Source organism: Neodiprion fabricii, chromosome 7, assembly GCF_021155785.1.
Source record: "Neodiprion fabricii isolate iyNeoFabr1 chromosome 7, iyNeoFabr1.1, whole genome shotgun sequence".
Lineage (NCBI taxonomy): Eukaryota > Metazoa > Arthropoda > Insecta > Hymenoptera > Diprionidae > Neodiprion > Neodiprion fabricii.
In genome coordinates, this window is record NC_060245.1 from 12,058,348 (window position 1) to 12,084,983 (window position 26,636).

Here is a 26,636-nt window from a genome sequence, read left to right on the forward strand (position 1 = left end):
CGGGAGAACACGTTGGTTGATTACGCAACGCGCTCGGCTGCGTGGGTGGCGTGAGCGGCGCGCGTGACGTCACACTTTCTTCTGGGTCACGTGATTGGAAAGTGTGCAAGGCTGGTTGCCTCGCGTGGGTTGGAAGGCGCGCGACCAACGAGTTGCGTTCACAATGTTGTTGTGAACAAGTGATGATGTGTCTGAAAAAGTTGACCTCTTTTCTCAATAATTCACACTTGTCCGGTTATTGCCTCAATGAGTTCTATCTAAGGCGTTCCAATACCTCTTCCAATCGTTCCTTATGTTCCTGCAAACTAGAAGCATGTATGACAATGTCGTCGAGATGGACATAACATCTTAGGCCTTGTATTCCTGAAAGTACGTATTTATTGACCGTTGAAACGTAGCGGGTGCATTCTTCAGTGCAAAAGGCATGCGATTATATTCATAGTGACCGTATGAGGTGGAAAATGCAGTTTTGCACTTATCCTCCTCTTCCATTGGAATTTGGTGGAATCCTGAAGCTAGATCCGATGTGGAGAAATATTTTGCCTTACCCAACTGGTCCAATATTTCGGTGATATTACGCAGTCGAAAGGAGTCTCCTACTGTGATATCATGCACCTTACTCCTAGTCTACTACGACTCTCATCTTCGTTTTTCTTGATGCGTCTGCCTTCTTCGGTACCACTAGCAGTGGCGCGTTCGATTTGCTCTTACTTTGCCTGATTATCGCGTCGGCAAGCATTTTATCTACCTGCTTGTTCATCTCCTGCTTGTGTTTTTCTGGAAGTCTAAAAGGTCCTACATTCATCGGTGCGATATCTGGATTCGTTGTAATCTTGTGAGTAACTGTGCTCGTGTGACCTAACTGGTCTCCATCCAAATAAAATACGTCGTGGAATCTTTCGCAAACGTCCAGTAAGCTTTCCATTTCTTTTTGATTTAGGTAACTGGTGCGTAAGTTGTCTCTCAGCTGTTGCATTCGGCTCGCGATGCTCGGTGTCATTGTTCGACATGCATAAACTTGCATAGCGTCAGTGTTTTCCTGACCTAGTGCCGTGATACGCACATTCGATTTCTCCCGTTCTACTTCATGCTCGTTAGTGTTCAAAATGTTGACTTTGCACTTACACTTGACTGCGTTGGTGACGCAGCCGATGCCTTGCCAGCTGCCAAGCGTCCCGTTGCCGCTTTGAGTTCCCCGATGGTGAAGGGTGGTGGCGGTTGATCCTCCTCGCTACCCGCCGCGGCACACCGGTTCAACGGCTCTTCTCGCGCTGGGGAGAGTTCCGCAACCAAGCGCTCAAATTCTTCCGGGTCGTCGGGAGGTTGCGCCCTGCTCCCGAGGTGCTTCATCACCAGGCGCAATGGAAGACCCCACGGGTCGGCTTCTACCAAGTCAAGAAGAGCACCTTGAGGCCGGTCCTTGGTCCTCTTGATCTCCATGCGCAGCTTCTTCCTAGCCTCCATGTAAGCGTTTCTTAGTTCCGTGGCCTCGGCCGTGTGACTGCCTCTCTGGGCCTTCCTCCTGCATTGATTGCAGTCTGACCGTAGGCCCGTGATCTCCTGCGTCCACCAGAACACCGGGAGCTTCCTGCCAGGTGCCGCTCTCCTCGGCATGGCGGCGTCGCAGGCTGTTACGATGGCCGCCATGGTGGCCTTGATGGCTGCCTCCGTTGATGTAGGTGAGGCTGGCGATAGGCGCGCCGCCTCAGCGTCGATGACCCTCCGGAACTGCCTCCTTGTCCAAGTTTATGGTCTCCGATCCACTAGAAGTAGCTCTAGACGCAGCTCTTGGTGTTTGAGGCACCCAGATGAATATTTTGTGGCGGTGGTCGCTCAGGCTTTCCCCCTGGTCGAACATTCTCCAGCTCCGGATGCTGGCAGCCGTATTCGCGGGCGCCATGGTGAAATCCAATGCGGAGTTGGATCCCGTGTGGACGCTCGTCCATTTCGGAACATTGCCGCGGTTGACCACGTAGAGATCGAGCCTGGCCGCCATTTCGGCCGAAAGCTCACCCCTCTCATCCGTCGCAGCTGATCACCCACAATGGTGATTCCGAGTTGAAGTCCCCGGTGACGAGGGCTTCACCTGTGCTGCTCCTTAAGCTGGATTCCAAATCAACCAGTTGCGCTATGAACTCCTCCAGGGTTTAGTTCGGCAAGAGGAAGCAGCTGTACATGCGGGTGCCGTTGATCGTGCCACAAACGTATCCAGCTCCCCTCTCCCCGAACACTTACCTCGTCTTGTCCGCGCGGGCTACCATTATGGCCGCACTAGCCGACTCATATTGATCCCACGTCGCCGGGTTCATTAGATGGTTGGGTTTGAAGATGGGTACAACGTTGACCCCTCTTTAACGCATGAATTGGCAAAGCAGATCATGCGCAGCCCTGCACCGGTTGAGATTGATCTGGATGGAGTGGATCGTGTTGCTTTTCTGCGTTCAATCTCCTTCTGGAATGCAGGGCACTTAGCACTCCCGGCGCGCAGGTTTGTCTCGGTCTTGTTGCGTATGCAGGTCGCGCTTCACGGTGAGTTGGGACAGTCTTTCGCGATATGGCCTTCCTGGCCACAGCTCCTGCAGGCCGTGGACTTGTCGACCAGATCGGTGCAGTCTTGGCTGCGGTGTTCAAACCCGTGGCACCTAAAACAACGCGTAATTTCGATTTGTTCCCGCACACGGGCATTCAACCAGCCGACCCTGATCTTTCCCTTCCTCAGGATCCACTGGCCCGTTTCCAGAGGCAAGCGACCTAAGGCCGTCTGAGTTCCCCGGAATGACTGCTTCAAGCTGATCTTCATATCTAGAGGCAGAGGCGGCCCGCCCCGGCTTGCGGTGCAGCCGACTAACGCTGCCCGGAGCTCCCGTTCATCAGTGGCCTCATCAAGATCGCGCATCTCCAAGATGATATGCGGCTGCAGGGTGCGAACGATCACCCCATCGCCGAAAGTGGAGGAGAGCGCTTCGCTCAGTGCCGCAGCTCCGCTGTTGCCTCTGCCCAGCTCTAGGAGAAGATCCCCGTCTCTGGTGCAACGGACCGCCGCGACCTTCGCTCCGGTTGAATAGAAGTCGACACTGCTCCTCACCTTCCGCAGCATTTCAGCATACGTCCCATTTGGCCCGGTGGGCCCTTTGATGATTACCGCCTCCAATGGCGCAAGTCTCCGACGGTGTCTTCGTCTAGGCGTGGCTGTGGCCCCCTAGTGTCTTATCGGCGCCTTATTCTCGGGATTGTTGTTGCGCTTCCCCCTGCAGCGGCGGACCGTTTCATATTGATTCCGCGGGTTGGTGTCCGTTTCCACAGTTTCTACCCTCGTTGTTGAGGGCATACTTGGCGTTGACATCGAAGTTGAATATGACGATGCAGTAGTCGAGATCTACGGCACCTTTGGGATAGCCTTGCGCGGCCGCTCATCTGTCCCCGCTTCATACGGTGGGATGGGTTTCCTCTTCGTCGTGGGGGAGGGAGACCTGCGGCAGTAGGGTCTCGCCGGCATCGCTCCAACAGTTCATCACAGCGAACCTTGAGCCTCCTACACCATGACAAGGTGGTAACCCTGTGGGGGGTACCGACCTTAGCTAACCCGACCCAACTCAACCTTACCTCACCCAACCAATGTGAAGAACAAGATGGCAGGAGCAAGATAGCTGACATGGTAGCGGAACAGGTTGCTAATCTAACCTAACCCAGCTGAGCCATTTTTTTATTTTTTTTTATAGCGAGGTAGGGAAATCTTCAAAAGACATCCAGTTTTTGATGGATGGTATCAGATTTGTGCTGACTAAAACCCTCCCTCGCTCTACACCTAGGAAGAGGCAGAACCGCTTTTGCATCACTTCACTTCGTCCCTGTGTCCAGCCAGATGTAATGGCCCTACCCTCCGCTCGTCGGTGTGGCGTTGGCCATCTCAACCAGATAGTCATCACGCCGCCATAGCCCTCCTTGCAACCTCCTATCATGTCCACCATGTCCCTTGAGGATACTTCTCTTCATCGGGGCATCGTTGCGCACGTGTCCAGTATGCCCCTCACCAGTATTCGCAATCACCGCTTCACGCGCACACACTTTTTCACCCAATCCTCTCGTCATGTGCTGCGTTGTTTGGGGTGAGGAGGGGGGGGGGGGGGGGGGAGGGGTGCCTTTGCATCGAGTGTCCGGTACCCCCTCCCGGCTCATTATCCCTGTCAAATTGAACTTGCGACTACTCATCTAAGTAATCTACTCTCTGCGCCACTTTACGTCGCTACTTATCCTACTTATCCTACGGCCCACCACCATTACCCCTTTTAGTCCTCCGTGCCCACGCGGCGATCCCGGCACAGCATCCTGCCAGCAGTCCTGGTGTTCGACTCGTCCCGTCCACTAGTGACGTGGAGTTCGCACGGGCCCTTCAAGCAACTGGTACAGCTCCTTGACCGCAGCCTAGCCAGCTTTCCTTACGCGCAGGTCACTCCGTCAGCGATTGTTGTCCTAAAGTATGGGAATAGTCTGTCGTGTTCCGCCATTTCCACGCACTCGCATGATGAGGTAAATGCCACCCCATATACTACCGCTACGTCGCATCCGGGGTCTGCATGCTCAGCGGGCTAGTGGAATTCACCAGCCGCAGTTGCCTCCCGTCTCGTCGCTTCAGGGGGGTTGTTACGGTTTTCGAATCGAGTGAAAATGACGAAAGTGAGTAGCTCACGCTATCACGGTGAATCTAACCAGGTGAAAGGACGCGATCTTCCGCGTGAGTTTCCTTGACACGAATTTCTGTGTCGAGAACCGTTGTGCGCATACTCGTGAGCGTAATTTGCCTGTATATGCAAGTTTTATCGGTTCCATCAAAAAATGAAGATCGCTCCATTTTTGTTAGTTGAAGAATAAAAGTTATTGATACGCAAGAATTTGTACGATGAATAATTTAGTGATCGTAATGGTTATGCGAAATCGGAAGAATCGCATGCTCAGAATACGGCGAACACTACGCGATACCTTGGACCCATTTAGTTTGACGGAAAACGAATTTCGTCGATCTTACAGGTAAATACCTTTATGTCTATAGAGGTTATATTTATCAATAGTTTACATTTACAATGGAAAAAAATAAAGTGGGATGTACAAATTAAACGAGTATTCAGGAATTTGTTTGAAATTTGTGAAAATGCGTCTATGACCACATTTGGAGCACCTGTTGGTACGTTTAGAGGTTATGAATTCCTATATGTAAAAACCCTACGTTCGTAATAAAATATGCACACGTGTATAACGGAGATGAAAATTAGGAATACAGTGAATAAAAGGTGAATTTTCTTACAATTTTTAAGAGATTATCCAGGGAAGCTGTGCGAGCATTAATTATAGAATTACGACCTTTTCTACCAAACCTAAGACAGAGTCATGGAGTTGCTGTGCAATTACAGGTATCACAGTAAAACATGATTAAATATCATTATAGTAATTTTTTTCCTCTTCGAAAAACATGGCATTCATTGTCGGAATTACATCTTGTTACAGGTTCTAATGAAGTGTAAAAATGATGACTTCGATAACATGAGGAATACTATTTGGTTTCATACTGCAGGTGCTGGGTTAATACGCAATTTCCAGGTGTCATTGGGGCGGTAGATGGAACACATGTAGCGATTGTCCCTCCAAAGACTGAGAGAGAACATGTTCATATTAATCGTGAATTATATCATTCATTAAATGTTCTCACTGTAAGTATGACATGATTGTATTGTACACAATCCTAATACATCAATTCGAGTTTATGAATTAATGGTGAATTCTATGAAATAATATGGTATATTATTGATTTGTAGGTTTCGGATTATGAAAGTAAAGTGTTGTCTGTTGATGCTGCACATGGTGGGAGAACACAAGATTCTAGAGTTCAACAAGCATCTCGTGTATCTATTTATCTACAAGAGATATACGTCGGAGGAAGAAGAGATGCATGGCTTATAGGTAATAGTACAATTGATAGAAAGTGCTTTTTTTCGATTCTGGACTCGGTATAATGTTTTTTGAGCGCATAATTAATAACACAGCTTTTCGTTCGTAGGCGACAGTGGTTATCCATTATTGCCATATTTGATGACACCTAAGCCTCATGAACCGGAAGGATCACCAGCGGCAATATACACAGATTGCCATGTCTGAGCTCACTCTTGCGTGGAACGATGTATAGGAGTCGTGAAAGGGAGGCGGAGGTGCCTCAGAAAAAATAGAGCTCTGCATTATGCACCAGAAGTTGCAGGTATAATTAAGATATAATGAACCATTATTTATGATCGGGTGAATATGGCACTCATATTTTGATTCTTAGCCCGGATAGTGAATGCTGTCTGCGTCTTGCACAACATTGCTTTGCGATGAAGACTTCCAGAACCAAAGTACTCTTATGATGAAATTGTTGAAGAACTGCCACCAGTAAACTAAGATCAGCCAGTTGAAAGTGGGAATGAAGTTCGTCAATGAATCATCAACACTTATTTTCAAAATAAGTTTAGAATTGTGATGATTCTTCGCTGTGCAAGTGAATACGTGTGAAATAAAAATGATCAATTGTAAATATACAAATTAATTATGATTTTCTTATAATAACGATTTCAACAGAATGTTTGACAACAGTTATAACAAGCTTGTTTTACTTTTTGCATTATTAAAATACATCATTCTCAATATGATGAAGCTATTTTTTCAACGGCTTCGCTAATAAGTGTTGGATTATTGTTGATGTTGTTCAAGGTGTTGAAGCATTCAGTGGTTGCATTTTTCATTAGTTCTAAATGCTACTTTTTTTGACATTTTTGTTTTGCAAATTTTCAAATTTTCCTGCTTGATTTTCATTTGCCCACGCATCAACTTTACAGCAGCACTGCCATTAGTTTCTTTTTTCTTGTGTTCGTCGTGTTCTTTTATCCATTGCGGCTTCCGCTGCAGCGACTCTTTTGCGCTCGACCGCTATCAGGTGCAGCGGGGTCAGATCCACCAGGACCATTACAGAATTCTGTACCCCGAGCTGACCCTGAGCGCGCAGGCCCTCCCCACTCTATATACCTTATTTCGATTCCTAGTAACGCTCAGAGCATCCGTCCAGACCGGGGCTGCGTACAGCATGAACGAATAGGACACTCCGGCCAGAAGTTCTCTTCTGCTGTGGGCGGGGCCCCCGATGTTCGGCATCAGCCTGCCCAGCGTCGTAGCCACCGTCATAGCCCTGGTTGCGGCTCTCTCCACTTTACCGGCGACGCAGTATCAGCGCTGCGGCCCTTCAGCTTTGCTGCGGCCGCTACCGTATTGATTGGCGGGATGACCTGTGCTCGAGCCTCCTTCCCGTGTTGCCCGGTGCCTTTGACGCCCCCCGTCCCCCGTCCCGCTAACGACGTGCGCATATGTTGATACGTTCGGGTCAATCACCCGTTCTTCCACCCTCTCAAGGCCCCTTCTAACATCCGTCAATTCCTGCCTGGCGTTATCTCGCTCCATGCTTACCACCTGGAGTTGTGCCGGCAGCTCCCAGTTTCACGGCCTCAGGTACGCGGGGTCGCCGGTCGCCTTTGCTTTGGCCGTAAGGGTGAGCGCGTCATCCTTCGCCCAGGCCAATCTCTTCTTCAATTTGTCGCTCACCTTCTCCTGGATCAACCTAGACTTGACCCTCAGTAGGTCTGGATCGTCCAAACAGTTCCGTACTTGGGCCCCCAGGTCGGCCGTGGTCTTTTTTCTGTGTTCCGCAAGCTCTACCCTTTCCGGGGACTCTTCCACCTGCCGAGGTGGTGCTCTTTTCCTTTTTTTGGTCACAGTGGCGGTGGTACCCCTGGTTGAGAGAGGACATCACCCTTTCTTGGGGGGACCAGTCGCAGCGCGTTGTCTTCTTGCCCCACTTTTTTATGGGCGTCTCCTTCCTAGGGTGCGTAGCCCTGTGAGGGGCTTTGCACCTTTTTTTTCTATGGGGCGCAACCCCTGTAGGACCTGACCCTCCTCCTCCTCCGAGGGGACCTTCCACTTGGCTCCTCGTCTGTGCTGGTCTGAAAATTGACCCATAGGTTCCGGCTTTCCTTGATCACCCCATAAGTCTCCGTGGCTGAAAGAGAGGGTCCTCATCTGACGGCGGTTTAACCTCTGGAGGTGTCATCTCATCGCCCTTCCGTTTCGCTCTGTGCGGAAGGGGCATCGCGTCGGATGCTGTGTACAGCACCTACTCGCCACCTTCCGTTTCCAGTGTGTCTGTTGAGACACTCCTAGCTCTCTTGCCCGTTCTGGGCTTCGTCCCCGGAATTTCAGTGCCCCGCACTCCTTGCTTTCCCTCTGACCCCTGTAATTTCGGTTTGTTAATGAAAGATTCCATACTTGTATTGTGAATTTCGAACGACGGCTCGGCCATGGTGGAAGCCACACCGCGGTGTGGCATCGTTCCCCGCCGAGTGGTACCCTATCCCCTCACACGAAAGCCACCGTCGGTTTATCGGGTCGTCTGCCCTATCCATGCAAACCCCCCGTTTCTAGCTTTTTTCAGTCGCCCGGCCGGGGATTCCCCTACTAATCTGAAACAGGGTAGGCCACCGGCTGAGTAAGACCTTGCCGGATTTGCCCTACCTGACATTGGGTATGAGGAAATACTGATCAGGTAATCCTCCACGCATGCGCCTACGACCCCAGGTTTGACCCCCAGATTGGCTCCAGAAAGCAGCGGGGAGCGGGTCGCCCACGTTGGGCATGTAGTTTCCTGGACCTTCGCCATGGAACCGAGTTTCCCTGGACTTACGGTTACCTGTAGTACGCCACAGAGGTCCGATGACGGTACTGACTTGATCCGCAGCCCCGGTCGGTCGGCTACTACTCCTTCCTTGGTTAGTCTCTGAGGAATCGCCCCAGGGGCGCCAACCGCAACCCACGCACTCGTTCCATTCACACACTCAATCCTGAGGGATTGAGCCGGTTGCCATCGTGACCACTCGTCCTGAGGTCAGCCCGGCTTCGAGATTCAAGGAATCTCGGCGCCGAAATAACGCTCAAGACTCATTGCGACCAGGCCCCTACACCACGACAAGGTGACAACCGAGTAAGAGGGGTCGCCGCCCTTGATGCTTGCCGGGTTTTGTTGATCTCTAACGCGAGACCCACCTTATACAGATATGTATAGCGGTGGTCGCTGAGGATTTCATCCTCCAGGACCCGCCACCCCTACATTTCGGCTGCTACTTCAGGGCTCCCTATCGCAATGTCTATTACTGACTTCGAGCCCGTGCTGTCCCGGTGCCAAGTGGGGGCTCCTCCTGTGTTTATGGAAGCAAGGTCAAGTCTTACCATCAGTTCGACTACTGCTCGGCCCCTCTCGTCCCACTTATTCGATCTCCACAGTGATGACTTTGCGTTGAAGTCGCCAGCCACGAGGATCCTGCCTCCGGCCGCCCTGACAGCCCCCTCCAGTCTGTTCAACTCGAGCTCGAAGTCTGTCGTTGCCACATTTGGCGAGAAGTAGCAGCAAAACTGGCTTGTCGTACAGGACCTGGCCCAAACGAAGCGCTCATCTCTCCCCCCGAGTTCCAGGTTTCGCTTGAAGTTCCGTGTGGCGGTCAGCGCCGCGTTTTCCTTCCTGTCGGTGAGCCATCCAACCTTTTGTCCGACTTGGCTAGGCTCTGACACCAATAAGATGCCAGCTCTCATTGTCCTAGTGGTTTGGGCCAGGAGATAGTGGGCGGCTCCTACCGTGTTTAGCCTGTTATGCTGTATTTTGGCCTTCTCCAGTTCTTCTCGAAAGACTTTGGATTTCCCGCTACCCGCAAAGTGGTCTGTCTTTCCGCCTTTGCTACCGCAGGGGATGCACCTCGGGTTGCCCTGGCAGTTCTTCTCCGTTTGTACGCTTCTCCCGCATCTTCTGCAGGCGTTTGCGCTCCGATGTCCGATGCCCTGACATCTGAAGCATCTGTCAACCTCTACCGGTTCCCTGATCCTACAGAGGCTCTATCCCACCTTGACTCTCCCCGCTTCCAAGATTTTCCTAGCGGCTATCTCCGGCAGCCGTGTCACCGCTGTCTGCTTGCACCCGTAGCCCTTCCTCATTTTTAGCTCGGCCGCCAGCTTCTCCTCCTGGATTGCCTCCAGCGCCCCTTTTACTTTCTCCGCGCTGGCGATCTCGTACAGATCTTTCACTTCTATGGGTATTTTCGGCTCCAAGGCCGAGACGTTTCTCCCTTGCCCCAGGACTCCCGCAACCGCGTCCCTCAGGGCTTGGGCCCCGCCGCATCCCCTCTTCAGCTCGACCAGGAGGACCCTTTCCCCCCCCCCCCCCCCCCCCGGTCTTCCTTACTGCGGCAATCTGGGCTCCGGTTTTCGCGGGGTCAACCTCTCCCTTTAACTTCCTCAGCGCATCTGCGTAGCTAGACTCCTTCCCCATCTTGACCAGAACTGCCTCTGGCCTAACTGGCTACTTCCCCCTAGTCACGGGCCAGCTCGACTGGGCTGTTACTGGGCCCTCTTCCCGGGTTTTTTGCCTTTCCTGACCACCTCTGTCCAACCGTCGGGCTTCGGGACCTGATTCCCTGGTCCTATCGCTCCCTTGTCCCTCCGTCCCTTCGCCGGGCGTGGTCACTCTTCCGTCACTCCTCCGCATGGAGAGGACTTCTTCCTTTTTTTGTGCACCCCAGCGGCCGAGTTAGCTCTTTCCTGGGTCACTACATGTTGCACTTTTTCTGCTTCTTTTCCGACCACTCTCCCCGTCTGGGTGGCTTTCTCCTTCCGTTCTTTTTCTCCATTGTCCGAGTTTTCCCTTTTGATGGTCTCCGTGGCCCACCGCCAGCTATCTTTCACCTGCCTCATCAGCAGGGACGCCTTCGCTACCACGTCTTTCAGTTCAGCATGCACGTTTTTATGCTCCCTGGTGAATTGGACCATTCCGGCAATAAGTTTTCCCAAGCTTCCTATTGCTCGCCCACCCTTCCTCTCCTCCCCCTCCGACGGCCTTCGCGCAGCCTTCGTGGTCGCCCTACCCACATCCATAGTCATTGCTATGCCTCAAAGCAGTCCACTTCAGGTCACTTTTTCTTCGAACCGCGTTTTGGAGGTCGCTCCACTTCCTATTTGCGCTTGCCTCTTGCTCGGCACCTCTGGCGTCTCTAGATCTAGATCGCTGACCAGGGCTACCCTGGGTGCCGTGCCCGTTAACGACTCCAACCGTTCGGTCAGAAGGGTGCGCTTACCAGTTTACCTCACCAGTGATGACCATCTGATGTCAAAGGGATTTCGCCATTCGAATTTGTTGTGTTGACTTTCATAATTATCATTGTTCAATATTACGAGGGTTCGGCCATTATCACAGCTGCATCTCGGTGCAACACCTATCCCCGCCGGTAATAACCTTATTCCATATCGCTCGGAAGCTGCTGTCAGCTTTTTAGGTAGTCTACCCTATCTGTACGCATCCTCATTTCTCTATCTCCTTATAGTCTTTCGTCCGGGGATTTCCCTGCTAATCCGATACAGGGTAAGCCACCATTCGTGTAAGACCTTGCCTGATTTACCCTACCCGACTTCGAGTATGAGGAAATACTGTCGAGATAATCCTCCATACATACGCCCAATTCCCCAGCTTTTACCCCTTGCTAGGCTCCAGTGGCCGTGGAGAGCGATCTTCCCACTTTGGACCAGTGGTTTCGTGGGACCTGCGCCTGAAGACGTAGTCGTCTGGACGTACGTTGACCTGTAGTATGCCACTGCACTCGGTGGAGGTACTGACTTCACCCACTGCTCCCGGTTAGTCAGCTACTACTCCTTTCTTGATTAGTCTCGGGGGAATATTCTCCAGGGTCTTAGCCACGTCCCATTTTTTCCCACCTATCCACCCACTCATTTATACGACATTCATCCGTGACTGTCCCTCAGTTACTTCCTGCTCACTGTGGGCCTTAAACATCCACAGGTCTAGTTTTCAATATTTTGTTCTGCTTGGAGCAATCGATGACGATGAGGAGAGCTTGGTTTATGAATTGACACGTCGATAGCAAAGGCTCAGTTTCTTTGTTGTAGCAGGGCGTTTGAAACCAAATATACATATCATAGAGAATGGCGTATTGATTACTGGATATGTCAAGATTCAAATTTCCGTAGGGATAACACTGTGAGCTGAGGAAGAGTTTTACATCTCCGATCCGCGATGATCAAATTCGCCGGCATTTTTCCGCGGTTCGTTTCTCCTTGCGGTTTGAAATCCTAGAACGACATATCTCGGCTTCTCAAGCTGTCTCGATGTCTTGACTGACCATATATTTCGCGTTGTTGACGGGAGCATCGGATACACGTTCGTTTCCCAAGAACGAAAACTCTCGGATATGGCTCGATCTTTGGCGATGTAGTTGAATAGCTGGATTTTCGGTTTATCGGCCAGTTTAATGCAGGGCACCAAACACTCGATTTTATTTAGAGCGATTCCAAAGTTTTCCGTGGGTGAGGCCTGAATTACAGCATTCAAATCAGTGTTCAGAAATTCGTCTTTCCAGAGCACAGTTATAGAATATAAGCGTGTAGATGACATGCTTACATTTAATATTTTAACTTTCGATGAAAAGCCACGTAAGACGGACACGGCCGTCTATTAATGATAAGCAAATATACATATCAAATTCGCGAGAAGAAAAATGCTATCAGTGTTGGAACGTGTGAGAATTAACTCATGTTTAGCATTGACAACAACTCGACAATGATCCTCGGCGAAGCCTAGCACATAATTTAACGGTAAAACAACATCGAAGTTTCCAGCAGTATCGATTAGTTCGTTATCCTCACTCAACCAACCGATATTCTCCAGACTACATTGCTGGCCTGGACTCAAGGATAGATAACCCTTCAGAGCGCTGGTGATACCAACATTTTTATACCGATCAATCTCTGCATCGTTGAACTCATAGCGAACTTCCTCAAACAAATGGTGAACGACCATATTTATCAATTTCGTAACCGTCACCGCAGCCACGCTATCATCCTTTGCAATTTTTCTATGAATGTGTAGGGAGCTTTCACTGGGCAGTAGACACAAGTCTAGACGTTAAACAACAATATGGATCTCATCGTTGTTCCGAAAGGTAGATGATGCAAACGGCTGATGAGCATGAATCTCACAGTGCGCCATCTAATCGTCGAATGTTATAGGTTTCTGTATTCTTATCGTTTCCTGCATGATAATATACACAGAATGCAGTGAATGCAAATTCTTATTTTCTCAAATTTACACGCAATCGAAGTCCTAGATTTCGAAAAAACCGAGTGTTCAGAGGTTTCAGCTTCGTCAGAGATCTTGGCCTCGTTAGAGGCGGTTGGAACCTGATGGCCATGACGTCTTGCTTTTATAGCTGCCACCAGAATTTTTGTCTTAAATAAGATCTGAATTATTTCAGAGATTTTACATGTAATCGTACGCTTATATTTTTACCGCGAAAATGAATTAATTCCCTGTCTTGATCAACTGTTCTCAGCTGCAAGTAATATATCATCTGTACAGCGATTGGGAGGTAAATCACGTTGGTAAATACTTCGATGATCTTGTGCCCCGATATAACGATTGGAAAAAATTCATGAAACGTGTGAACTAGACGATCGTCCATGCATGCCCCTGTGGTTATATTGCACTCGACGTGCAAGAGTTGAGTTTCAGTATAGCCACCGGTAATTCAGATTTATGAGTGACGTAACTTGGTAGCCGCATTGCGTTATATCCCAATAACCGTCCAATGCAATCCCTTGCTTTAATGTCCAGCGTTTGAATACATGTAACTTCGGTGCTCAACTCATTGTTGTTGGCTCGGAGACTGAGGGTGATGCCTTGGTGCAGCGCCTTAGATTGTGAAGTTTCAATGTTTTCAATTTCATAGCTTCCTGTGGATATTGTGACGACTTCCGATCAGCATTTGACTGTGTTATGTGGAATTTATTGCAGCCCTCTCCAATATCTGGCATCGAATTGTATGTGAGCAATTCAATGAGTCCGAGACCATAGTTTTTCGTTGATGACAATTAGGATGGGGGGAAATATTGCGCCTCCGGCACGGATAATGCACCCGACAACGTTAACGTAAATGAATCAGCCATAACCAACGTTTTGTTTACACCTCGTCACCCTTTTTATAGTCGCACATTGAGGAATTTGAGGCACAAGTGGCCGTAAATCACAGTATTATATTCCTGATATCTATTATGATTACATTTTACGCTACCAATACGGAGATATTTCATTACATCTTTGGGCGGTTGTAAATCGCTAAAACTATCAAAATAAATGACCTGATCGCCATTTTTCTTGTATGCAACCTCATGTGTTCCTGGGCCAGTCACATCATCAAGATTAATAATTGCAGATTTATGCTTTTTGGGCCCCGGTTTCGGTAGATTGTGAAATTTTTATGTCGTTGGCGTATTTGCGCAGTTCAACATCAGTGAGAGCTCGGTGTGGTAGCATTATTAGTTTTTTGTTGATTGTAAGTACAGCCGTATACCTTTTTGGTAGGGTTTCAGGTATAATCCTTCAACCAAAGCAATTGCCTCCATTGTAGCATTATGCCGGTTGACTTTATTCAACTGTTTGTTTGCATTGACATCATTAACGGCTTTAGCTACACCTGCAGCACCGCCAGCTAGAGGAAAGGAAGGATACCTCCGATTTCATCAAGTAGCGGTGTAATGCGAGGTATACGTATTTTGTTTCGAGCGAGCTTCACCATTGAAGGAGCACCTGACAGCACCGTCGCAAAAGCCTTCTGACCAGGCTGCATTGTTTCTTTCGCTGCCTCAATGATGGATTTGAACTTAATTGCCTTCTTCCTCCGTTTAGTCCTCAAACTCGTCAAACGGCGCTTGCCTTCTGCTTGCACTTTTCCAGTCGTATCTACTTTTAGTGCCAATTTCCAATCGCGTTTCCATTAAACCCATACCAAGCTGAGAATTATTCTTTATTGTGTTAGTGACCCCCCAGGCTACGGCTTTTTAAGGGAGGAACCCAGTTCAGACCGATCGAAAAATCGTCTTTTTTTATTGCATGAATCGTTAGTATAACTATTCAAGAATATGTGGTCAAAATTTCGAAGAAAAATTCCCATTAGTTCGAATGCAATGAGCATTTAAGTGACCGCCCGCGCGCGCCCGTCGGTTCTGTGAAGAAGCGCACGGTAATTATAACGGTGATGGAGATTCGAAAACGTTCACAGCAATTCTAAATTTGAATCCCTACGGTAATGAACTGAAAGTTGTCAAAAGTGAATGTATAGGCCATGTTCAGAAAAGGATGGGAACTCGGCTCCGAAACATCAGGAAAGATAAAAAACTGGGCGGAAAAGGAAAATTGACACAGGCTTTGGTGAAAAAGCTCAGCACGTACTACGGCTTAGCGATTCGAAGAAATATAAACAGCGTCGAAGACATGAAGAAGGCTTTAATGGCAACTTTTCAGCACATGATATCCACAGACAACAATCCACAACATGACAACTGTCCAGAGGGAAAAGATAGCTGGTGCAAGTGGCAGCAAGCTAAAGCACTTGGAACAGAGCCTGAACCGCACCCTGCCCCATTACACCCCGACGTTGAGAAAGAAATTCTTCCGATATACGAAGATTTATCGAGAGACGATCTGCTGACGAGATGCTTAGGCGGTCATACGCAGAATGCGAACGAAGGTTTCAGTTCAACCGTTTGGCGACTGGCTCCATAGCATCTACATGCTGGTTTAAAAATAGTCGAGGTTGCAGCATTCTTGGCTACTGCATTATTCAATGAAGGAAATTCAGCCCTTCTAATGCTGATGAATGAATTAAATATCGTCGTTGGCTCACAGAGCTTTAATTATGCCGAGAGCATGGACAGAAAGCGTGTGACGAGACAGAGTAGGCGCAACTCATTGGAGACGAAGGAAGGTCGTATAGCTCGTCAAGCGGAGTTGCAAGCTAAAATGACGCATATGAGCAAGAAGAGGGATTGCTATATCGTGCTGGAATAGCTGATTAACCAGTGAGCATTTTTTATAAATTAATTACTGCCTTGAATTTCTCGTTTTCGCTACATTTTATTTCAAACGCGTTTTTCTCGAAACGACTTTTTTTCGACTTGCGTGCATTCTAGCTCAAAAAGTTATTGATCAATCGCTCTGAAATTTGGTGTAAATATTCTTTATTCAATTTCACGTGATATGAACCTGATTCGGGGATTATATTGTTATTAAAAATATATGTTTTTATGCAAGAAAGATGAAGAAATGTAGTATTAAAACATGACATTGTGTTCAAACACCTCCAAAACATGCAATTTTCAATTTGTTTGATCAAAATTAGGTTCATATTCTTAGAAAATATGTTTTTAATGAAAAAAAAAAAAATCCTGATGATGACAGATGAAAATTGCGACGTCAGGGATGTACGCAAGCCAAATGCTCGGATGACAATCGCCCATGGACTGCACGCGGTAACTCCACTATTTCCGGCGGAAATCGTTTGAAAAAATTTCGAAGTGTACTTGGAAACATAGATAAAATATCCTTCAAGTTTGAACGTTTTGTGATTATTCCTTCCTGGTTAAAAAAAATCATGAAAAACAGTAAAATTTCGACCTCATAAACCGGGTTCCCCCCTTAACTCATACTAGCGTCTTCAGCTGAGACACGACTCCACGCCTTCTCGGCGAGCACTTTATCAACTTAATATCTCACAACAATGTTATTCCGATTCTTCGAATACGCAATATCGTGCTCTTTACGTGCAGCATTCAACGGGTTGATACCAGAATCACCGCGAGCTAACCTCTCTGACAAATTCGTACCGGGTCCGCAGTACTGATACTCCGGCACATGCAATTCAACGGAAAGATGATCGATGATTTTATTCAATAGATCTTTACCGCGCTTCATGCGTGTGCATATCGCCATGGTCAAACAACAACTGACCACATTTCTGTGAGAGGAATTAATTTATATGTGAACATCGTAGTCTTCATTATCATGTTAATCGAGCACCATGAAATTTGACGCTTAAACAAATAAATTACCTCTCGCTTATTTCAATACAATGGTTCAACGTGCAAAAAAGATAACAAAACGCCACAGAAAATTATTACCAAGTACAGTAAGATCAGTTTTTTGTGGTCCATCGAATTCTGGTAAGGCTGACAGCAATGGATTGAGATTCGAAAATGTCTACGTCTATTCAATCACAGATACAGCCAAAGTAATAATTTTTGCAAAAGTTATTAAAATCGGTACAGGGTGTGGGTTATTATGCATTCGCCGAAAACGGGGAGGTTGTGAACCTGAAGATGCCCATCCAAATTCCATTGTGATTTCCGATGATGTTGCATGCAAGAATCAAGATAATATCAGAGCATACTTTAGCATGAGAAGGCATCGGGCTGTCGATAGCTTTTATCTCAGCCAGACGTATGCGCGTATTCCAAAATACCTTGTGCGTGACAATGCAAATTTGTTGGTATTGTTTCGCCAGGATGAAATTTATATGAAACATATTGCCAACGATCACGCCAACACCGACATAACCTATCAGGAAATCAAAGCCTTAGGCTCGACATGCTGGAATGATGGAAAATATAGTTATGTCGTCATTGATAAAGACAGCGAAATCAATGGGGGGAGATACAGCAAGGGTTTTGATTGCTTTATATGCATATATTAGTGTTTAAATTTGTACAGTTCCACTGTGTTCGCGCTCACCGTCCGAAATGCGAGGAATCATATGTAATATAATTTTTTTTTCTTTTTTATTCACTCGACGTCATCGGAGCGACAAACGTCTCCATAAAGTTCAAATATATGAAAACAGTTTTACCATTATTGTCGTCAATGAAAACGGACAAAACCTGATCGGACGAAATTGGTTCGAAGCCCTAGGAATCGGCATAACGGGTATGAATGACGTACATCAACAAAAACAAAAAACGGGAGAAGAGTACGCACTCGTAGAATTTGCCTCATTAACATCAAGAACCCTGGAAGGCCATCATGGTATACCGATTAATATACAACTAAAGGAAAATGTGAAATCTCACTTCATAAAAGCGAGACGCATTTCGTTTGGGTTACAAGAAGCAGCGTCAGATGCATTAAAATCGATGGTTCAGCAGGGGATGTTGCGACCAGTTGACCGATCAGGCTGGGCCACTCCAATAGTATTTGTCAAAAAACCAAACGGAAAAATTCGCGTGGTCGGCGATTACAGCAAGACGGTTAACCTTGAAATTATGGATTCGGCATATTCACTGCCGACCGTCGAAGAAGCTTTATCGACTCTGAGTGGAGGGGAAGTATTTTCTCAGGTGGACTTACGAGACGCCTATAAACAGCTTCGAGTAGATGAAGAAACATCGAAAATTCTAACAATTAGCTTACCGATATGGTTGTTCAACGTGACCCGGTTGCTAGACGGTATTACGGCGGCACCGCGCACTTTCTAAAAATATATGGTGACAATTTTATTCGCTATTCCAAGGATAAAAATCTACTTGGACAACATAAAAATTGAAGGAAAAACCAAGGCAGAACATGATTTACGATTAACGCAAGTATTACGCCGACTGCAACAAGCAAATCTACGTATTGACGCAGAGAAATCAATATTCCGAGTGGCATCAACGGTATTCTTAGGTCATAAAATTTCTCAAGAAGGCATATATCCATTCAAAAGTGAAATCGAAGCGGTCAGAAATATTCCGACTCCTGAAACGAAAAAACAGCTCCAAGTGTTTTTAGGAGGCGTGAATTTCTACGCTACATTTATCAAGGATCGCGCATGTATAGCAGAGCCTTTGCATCGCCTGCTGAATGCAAACACCGAATGGAAATGGGAGGAAAAAGAACAGAGAGCTTTTGAGGAAATGAGAAAGAAAATTACGGAGGCAGATGTTCTTATACGCTTCAATGACAGACTAACAATTTTTCTATCGGCAGATGCTTCACCGATCGGAACCGGCGCTGTACTGGCTCATCAAATGGAAGATGGAAAAGAAAAAGCAGTCGCTTTCTCATCGAAAACATTGAATAAAACCCAACGCCAGTATGCACAATTAGATCGCAAAGCTCTCGCACTCGTTCAAGCCGTTAAACATTTCCATCAATACATATCGGGGCGACGATTCATGCTAATTACGGACCACAAACCACTGCTTGGTATATTCGACAACAGAACAAAAAACGCAGACATATTATCACCAAAAATAAATCGATATAAAGTCACGCTTTCGGCTTACGCGTATGAATTAATCTATCGGCCGGCGAAAAATCACGGTAACGCGGATTTCCTTTCAAGGTTTTCAATGAAAGAAGAAGCAACAGCAGATGAGAAAGTCAGCGATATCTTGATGCTAGAGGGAGTGAGGAGAAATCTCATCACAACAAGTGAAATAGCTAACGAAACGAATGAAAATGTGAGACTGCGACAAGTGAAAACATGGCTTCAGACAGAATGGCCCAATAAAATCGAAAACAAAAAATTTTCAGTACTCTGGCACAAAAGAAACGACATGTCGATCATCGATGTCTATTTAATCTGGGGAGCACACGTAGTGGTACCACCGGTTTTCCAAGCGGAAATTCTTGACTATTTGCACGCAAATCATCCAGGCATCGTAGCAACAAAAGCATGTGCTCGGTCCTACGTATGGTGGCCCGGTATAAACAACGACATAGAGTAAAAAATGAAAAATTGTGATCAGTGTCAAGAAGTACGAAACAATCCACCAAGAGCACCAATTCAAAAGTGGGAATCTCCGGAGGAACCTTAGACACGACTGCACGTCAACTTTGCGGGACTTTTCCAAGGGCAAACATTTCTTATAGTCGTTGATGCTTTTACAAAGTGGACGGAAGTGCGACGCATTCCATCGACAAAGTCGAGTAACGTTATCCGAAAAATCAGAAACTTATTTTCAGCCTTTGGAGTTCCGAAGATGATAGTTTCGGATAACGACACATCTTTTCGATCTAAGGAAACGGAAACTTTCTATGAGGAAAACGGGATAAAATTCGTATTTATCGCTCCATACCATCTTTCATCGAATGGTCAAGCAGAGACAGCCGTTCAAGAAACAAAAAAGTCACGCAAAACTGTAAAAGAAGGGTACTGGGAGACAAAAATTAGTCGATACCTTCTAGAGCAACACTCGACGCCGGCCGCCGCGACGGGTCTGCCGCCCGCAGAGCTAATGCTCAGACGAAAAATACACTCACCACCGGACACAATATAACCAGGAGGGAGTAACCGGAATCGTCACAAGAACGAGACGCCAAAAGGGGCTCGAGAATTACAATTGCATGACAAAGTGCAAATGAAGACACACTAACCAAGAGGATCCAAATGGATGAAAGCCACGGTATGACGGAAAACAGGACCATTATCATACGAAATTCGAGAACATACAACCGTAATAAATCATAAATGGCACATCGACCATCTACGGAAAATTTCAAACTGAAAAAAAAAAAACAAATTATAATAATAACAACAACAACAACAACAACCACAACAACGACAACGACGACGACGACGACGACGACGACGACGACGACGACGACGACGACGACGACGACGACGACGACGACGACGACGACGACGACGACGACGACGACGACGACGACGACGACGACGACGACGACGACGACGACGACGACGACGACGACGACGACGACGACGACGACGACGACGACGACGACGACGACGACGACGACGACGACGACGACGACGACGACGACGACGACGACGACGACGACGACGACGACGACGACGACGACGACGACGACGACGACGACGACAACAACAACAACAACAACAATAATAATAATAATAATAATAATAAATATAGATTTCAAACTAAAAATAATATAGAAATTGAGATTGCGACAACCAGAGGGGAGGGGTATCATATACGGTCGAAGAGAGGTTTGGTAAACGGCCAAGAGATCTCGTGTGGCAAGAAGAGGGCAGTCTCGTCCAAAACGTGCGAGCGTGCGGAGTGTAAATTCCCTCCCAAATAAAGGAGAGATTATTGTATGACGAACTATGTGTTCTTATTTCGATATCCGACAGTTTAATAATTTTATAAATGAAAAAATCTGTACTTTATGCCCTGTACCTAATGCGAGCAGTGACAAGGCTTTTAAAGTGAGGCGATGTAAGTGCAAGGATTCTAACGGCCAACCCTGGGCTGAGTACTCTAAAACTAAATTGACACCCTGTATCTCGGAGTATTTTGGCATAGTCAGCTTAGTTTAAAAATACCCTTAGAAAACCTTTTGATCACAGGATTGCAGGTAATCTCATATTCAACTAGGAGGGGTATTGCTGATCTTAGCGTGTGGAGGGTGCCATAGGAAGTGCCTTCTTTGAACATTCCAGTAAAGAAATCTAAGATCTCGTTGGTTTTTGCTTTAAAGATGGAAATATTCATATTCTATGGAAATAGGCTGGCAATAGGATCTCCAGGTCTTTAAGGCTCGACTATTGTCGTATTGCTGGATTGTGGAGTCCGATGAAGATGCTAGCATGACCGCTACTGTTTCCTGGGTTCAGTCTTGGTTTTTGAAAACTCCTGATAACCTCCCTACCAGCAGGGATAGATTATCGGTCAAGGAATGTTTGTGACGGGTTTTGAGTCCGCACTAATTATGTAGAAGGGAGGAACAATTAGAGACGGGGTGAGGAAGTCGAGACTGATTGAGTAGGTAAAACTTTGTGTCTGTATTTGTGGGGGAGCGTACACGAGTTGCGATCGGTGGGGGGGGAGTCGACTTAAAACTACAAAAGATTATTATAATGGGGTTGTAGACATTAACGGTGGCTGATCACGCCTCAGCTCTTAGCGTCACTTAATTCTGACTTACAGGTACGCGCGCGGGGGGGGGGGGATAGGGTAGGGTGACGGGGAGTGTGAGGTAGGAAGGGTCGGTATTGCGGGGGGAAGTGGTGTAGGGTGACGGGGAGTGTGAGGTAGAAGGGGTTGGTATTGCGGGGGAGGAGATGCAGATCGGCGGTAGATTGCAGGCTAACCTGATGTCGTCGGAGTGTCGGTGTAGCGGTGTTGAGGGGAAAGCGTCTGAGGTCTCGGGTCTCCTCGGTTCGTCGTTCTCTCTCTCTCTCTCTCTCTTCCTCTTTCCTTCTGGCGTGTCACTTCTTCGTAGGTCGCTGTCGCACTGCTGGCTGGCGCTCGGCTCAGCCGAGCGTCGGTGGGCTTCGGTTAACTTCGGGTGTTTCCCGACGGGACGGGACTTACCCGTTCGGCTCTTCCCCGCGGGCTTGGGGTTTGTTGTGACTTGCACTCTAGTCACATGTTGTTTCATCATACAAGGAGATATGCGTAATTCTTCATGGGGCTCAAGAAGAATTGATTTTCCTATCAATGAGGAGATGAATAAGGGAAACCAGGGCTGTGTCAGCCAATTTCGTACAACGCGAATGCCCGTTGCCTCATCGAAAATTATTTTTCTTAACACTCTCAAAATAAGTGAAAAGGGAGAGAAGGCGTAGGATTTCAAACCACCCCACGGAATTGTAAATGCATCTATAGCGAAAGACTCTGGGTCTCTGTACCATGAACAAAAAATCTTACACCTTTTGTTGATCCTTGAAGTAAATAGGTCTATTTGTAGATCGAAGAGAGTCTGAGCTACAGTAATATAATCTTTATTATTTAGTGACCACTTTGTGTCTATATTGTAAGTACGTGATTGTTGGTCAGCTTCTGTGTTGTCTTTGGAGGATATATATGATGCGAAAAGCCAAATATTTTGCTGTGCAGACCACCTCCATAATTCTTTGGCGAGTCTATTAAATTTGCATAATTTTATGCCCTCCAGACGATTGATGTAAGCTATTGCCGTCGTATTATCGCTTCGTAATAACAATAAGACCTCACACTGATTCAGATTTGATGTAAAGCACCTGACACCAAAAAATATTGCCATAAATTCGAGAAAATTTATATGTAGGCTTGTCTCTGACTTGGACCAAAAATCATACGACCTTCGGCCTTCGCAGAAAGCGCCCCAACCTGTTGTGGAGGCATCAGAAAAAATCTTTTTAACGTGAATTTCTTTTCTTATTGGGTCGTGTGCAGCTGAAATATTTCTTTTTGTTCATAAAAAATCTGTCGATAGACTCTCTGGGATTGTCCTCCGTTGTCCGTAGCCTCTCGCGTTAATAAACACGGCTATATACTTCTGTCTTTCAAAACTTTTTGTATACAGCCACCCATATGCGACAGGCGGACATGCTAGTACTAGTGAACCTATAAATTGCGCAAATTCCCTTATTTTACATATATTCCTTTTAGATGATTTTGAGACCAGTTCTGATAGCTTCTCGTTCTTGTTGTTTGGTAATTCTATACAGAATTCTTTGGAGTTTAAGATAAGTCTCAGATATTTCCATTTGATATCTGATGTCAAATTGCTCTTATCCTTGTTTCTTACAAGATCCAAGTTTTTTATTATGAGTTGAAATTAATTCGTAGCGTTTTTTGAGAGACTAATAACAATTTATTTTGAATGAAAATAACGAAATATATCAATCAAAATACTGCCCATCGCTTGGCACTAGTTTTTTTTCATTTTCCGGACAGGAGACGGATACCCCGTCGAAACAACGCTTCGTCCTTGGATGTAATCCCTGAATCGGTCCAATTTTTATAATCTTCATAAGAAGTGAAATTCTCCCCTGACAAACCGTGAGCCATCGATCGAAACAGGTGGTAGTCCGAAGGGGAAATCTCTGGAATATACGGGTGGGTTGAAACTTCCCATGTCAGTGTTTTTAAATATGTTTTCACTGGTTTTGCGACGTGCGGTCGAGCATTATTATGCAGCAAAATAACTTTATCGTGCCTTTCGCTCCACTCCGGTAGTTTTTCATTTAATGCACGACTCCAGCGCATTAGTTGTAATCGTTAATGACCCCCAGTGATGGTTTCAGTCGGTTTTGACAGATCATAATAAATCACACCCTGTTGATCCCACCGAATACAAAGGACGAGCTTAGACTCATGAATATTACGTTTTGGCACTGATAACGATGGTTGTTCGCGTTTAAACCATGATTTTCTTCACTAAGGATTGTTGTAATGTACCTACTTATCATCATCAGTAACAACCCGATGTAAAAAACTTTTTCTTTTGTGCCGTTGAAGCAGTAATTCACAGGTCAGAAAACGCCTTTTAACGTCCTTCGGTTTTAATTCATATGGGACTTAATTTCCTTCCTTTTGGATCATTCCCAAAATTTTGAGGCATTTTCCAACAGTTGATAAATCAACCCCCAACGATGTAAACAACTCTTCAAGAGTTTGAGATGAGTTTTCTTCAAGTCATTCCTTCAATTCTTTATCTTCAAACTTTTTTGGCTGTCCAGGTCGTTCCTTATCTTCTAAGTCACAACCACCACTCTCAAAACACGCTAACCACTTTCGACATGTTTGCTCAGTTAAAGCATATTCACCATAAACTTCCTTCAAAATCCGATAACTTTCCGCAGCACTTTTATTCATATTAAAATAATAAAGTAAAACTTCCCGCAAAAATACTTTATTTGGCACAAATTCCGCATATCTAAATAATTGCAAGTTGTTGTTATTGACAATTGAAAAATGAGATGTGTCGTAAAAATAATGTCTAATAACAGCTGATTTATTATACGATAAATCAGTTTCTGAAGGTAAAAACAGAATACTGTAATAACCACGGCATCTCTCGTCAAACCCTACGAATTAATTCCAACACCTAATAGTAATTTAGTTGTTTCTTCTACATTAAAAAGACGCTCTTCGTAATTTATTCAAAAAATTAGGAAATCGTCTAGGTAAACTGTCGATAAAATACTTTTCTGTCTCAAGTAGTTTACAATAGGCTTAGTGATCTTTGTAAATACGTGAGGGCTTGACGATAATCCAAAAAGGAGACATGTAAACTGGAAAATCTGTCCGTCAGATAGGAATCTTAAATAATTCCTGTCGCCGTCATGTACATGAATCAAGAAATATGAGTCTTTAAGATCTATATTGGATATATAGGAACCTGGCATTAGCATTTGAACTGCTGATCTAATATCCTCAATTTTAAAATGAGAGGTATCGACAAAGTGGTCCAGGTTTTCCAAAATTAGAATAAACCTTAATGTGCCATCTGGTATCTGCCATCTTGTGAACCAAAAAATAGCTAAATATAAACTGGTTGGCATTTGGTCTACCTGATTCTATCGCTCCTGGCTTTAATAATTTTTGCATTGCCAATCGCATCTCCCTCTGTTGTTCAACTGACCTGTTAGGGTCTACGGGATAACTTTCTAGTTCTGGTTTTTTAGTAAATGGAATAATTCTATATCCCTGTATGTATTGTAAAATAAACCTATCCTTTGAGTCTGCCCGGAATAGTTCCTACCTCTAGTTCTAGTATCGACTGCGTATCAGCGTTAGTGGCTTGTTCTTGTGAGAGTATGTTTTATAAGTCGCTTTCGATCTGGATTGGAATTGGATCCTGAGCTAATATTTGTGATTGCCAACTTGCTCGATGATACTGTCTCACAGGTGGGTTTCGCAAGTTTAAATGGTTGGCAGGTTTCAGGACGTTCTTCTTGGCCGATTCTGGTTGTTTTATGCTTTGGCTGATCATTTCAATTGCTTTCGCTTCTTTAATTCTGTCCCCTAGATTTGTTCCGTATAGTAGATTGTCTGTACTCAAGTTATCGAGGATATCTTTAACCTGTCTGCTGACCTCAGGTAAGATATAGACTTTCCTCACAGTTGACTCGGTATGGTGTGAATCAGTGAGTAGCTTGACAGCATCGCATAACAGCGTCAGTAATTTGAACCTGTCTCTGCCGTCGTCATCGCTATCAATCAGCGAGGAAATCTCTGCGCCCAGTCCGGAAATTTCTGAGACGCTACGAAGTGCTTGTCCCTTCTTTACGCAGATTCAGAAAGCAAGGCTAACACCTCTGGATTGTGGTTCGGTACCTCTAGGGGACAGGGTTCAGAGCGACTGTACCTTTTTAATAGATCGTTTCTTGATTCCTTTGTTAACCCTGAGGCTGACCAGGCTGTCCAATTCGTAGCTAGGTCCGGATGTATTTTTGCATCTTGGTGCTCCTTTGTATTTGGGTCTTTGCCAAGAATACTCAACATTTCTTGGTCCAAGGCTGGTTTTTCCTGAACTTCTTCTGATAGCTGTTGTTCCTTCTCTTGTTCCTTCCCGTTCTACTTTTCTCTTCCTTCGTCCTGCTTGTTGACGACCAGATGTTAGATTATGTCTTACCTTGTGTTTAAGGTCAAGTCTTTTATTATATGTACAGCGCTGTCTTAACTCTCGTGTAAGCTTAGCTGTCGTGTGTAGTCTTAAGATGTTTTTACTTACCGAGTATACCCAGGAAATATCTTGAAACTTCGCAGTCGGTCACCGCCGACTCGGCAGCACTTTAGTTTTTCGTCTGTTTCGCGCAGCCTGGTCATCCCATCTGTAATTTAAAGCTGTGAAATGCAGTAAAATGATTGCATCGACGACGACGACGATTAAGTTTTGACACAGAATACCCCATAAATAAAACAAAAACATGATAATCGGCGTTGTTTTTTTTTTTTGACTGGGAATGCCCCATAAGTAAATGAAAACATAATCGTCGTCATCG

General features: G+C 46.0%; 1 protein-coding gene across 1 annotated transcript in view; it reads left to right on the forward strand.

Moving 5' to 3' along the window:
• LOC124186843 (regulating synaptic membrane exocytosis protein 1) overlaps positions 1-26,636 on the forward strand; it is a 1,552,625-nt gene that overhangs the window by 1,087,248 nt on the left and 438,741 nt on the right. The gene's annotated exons all lie outside the window — the stretch shown is intronic.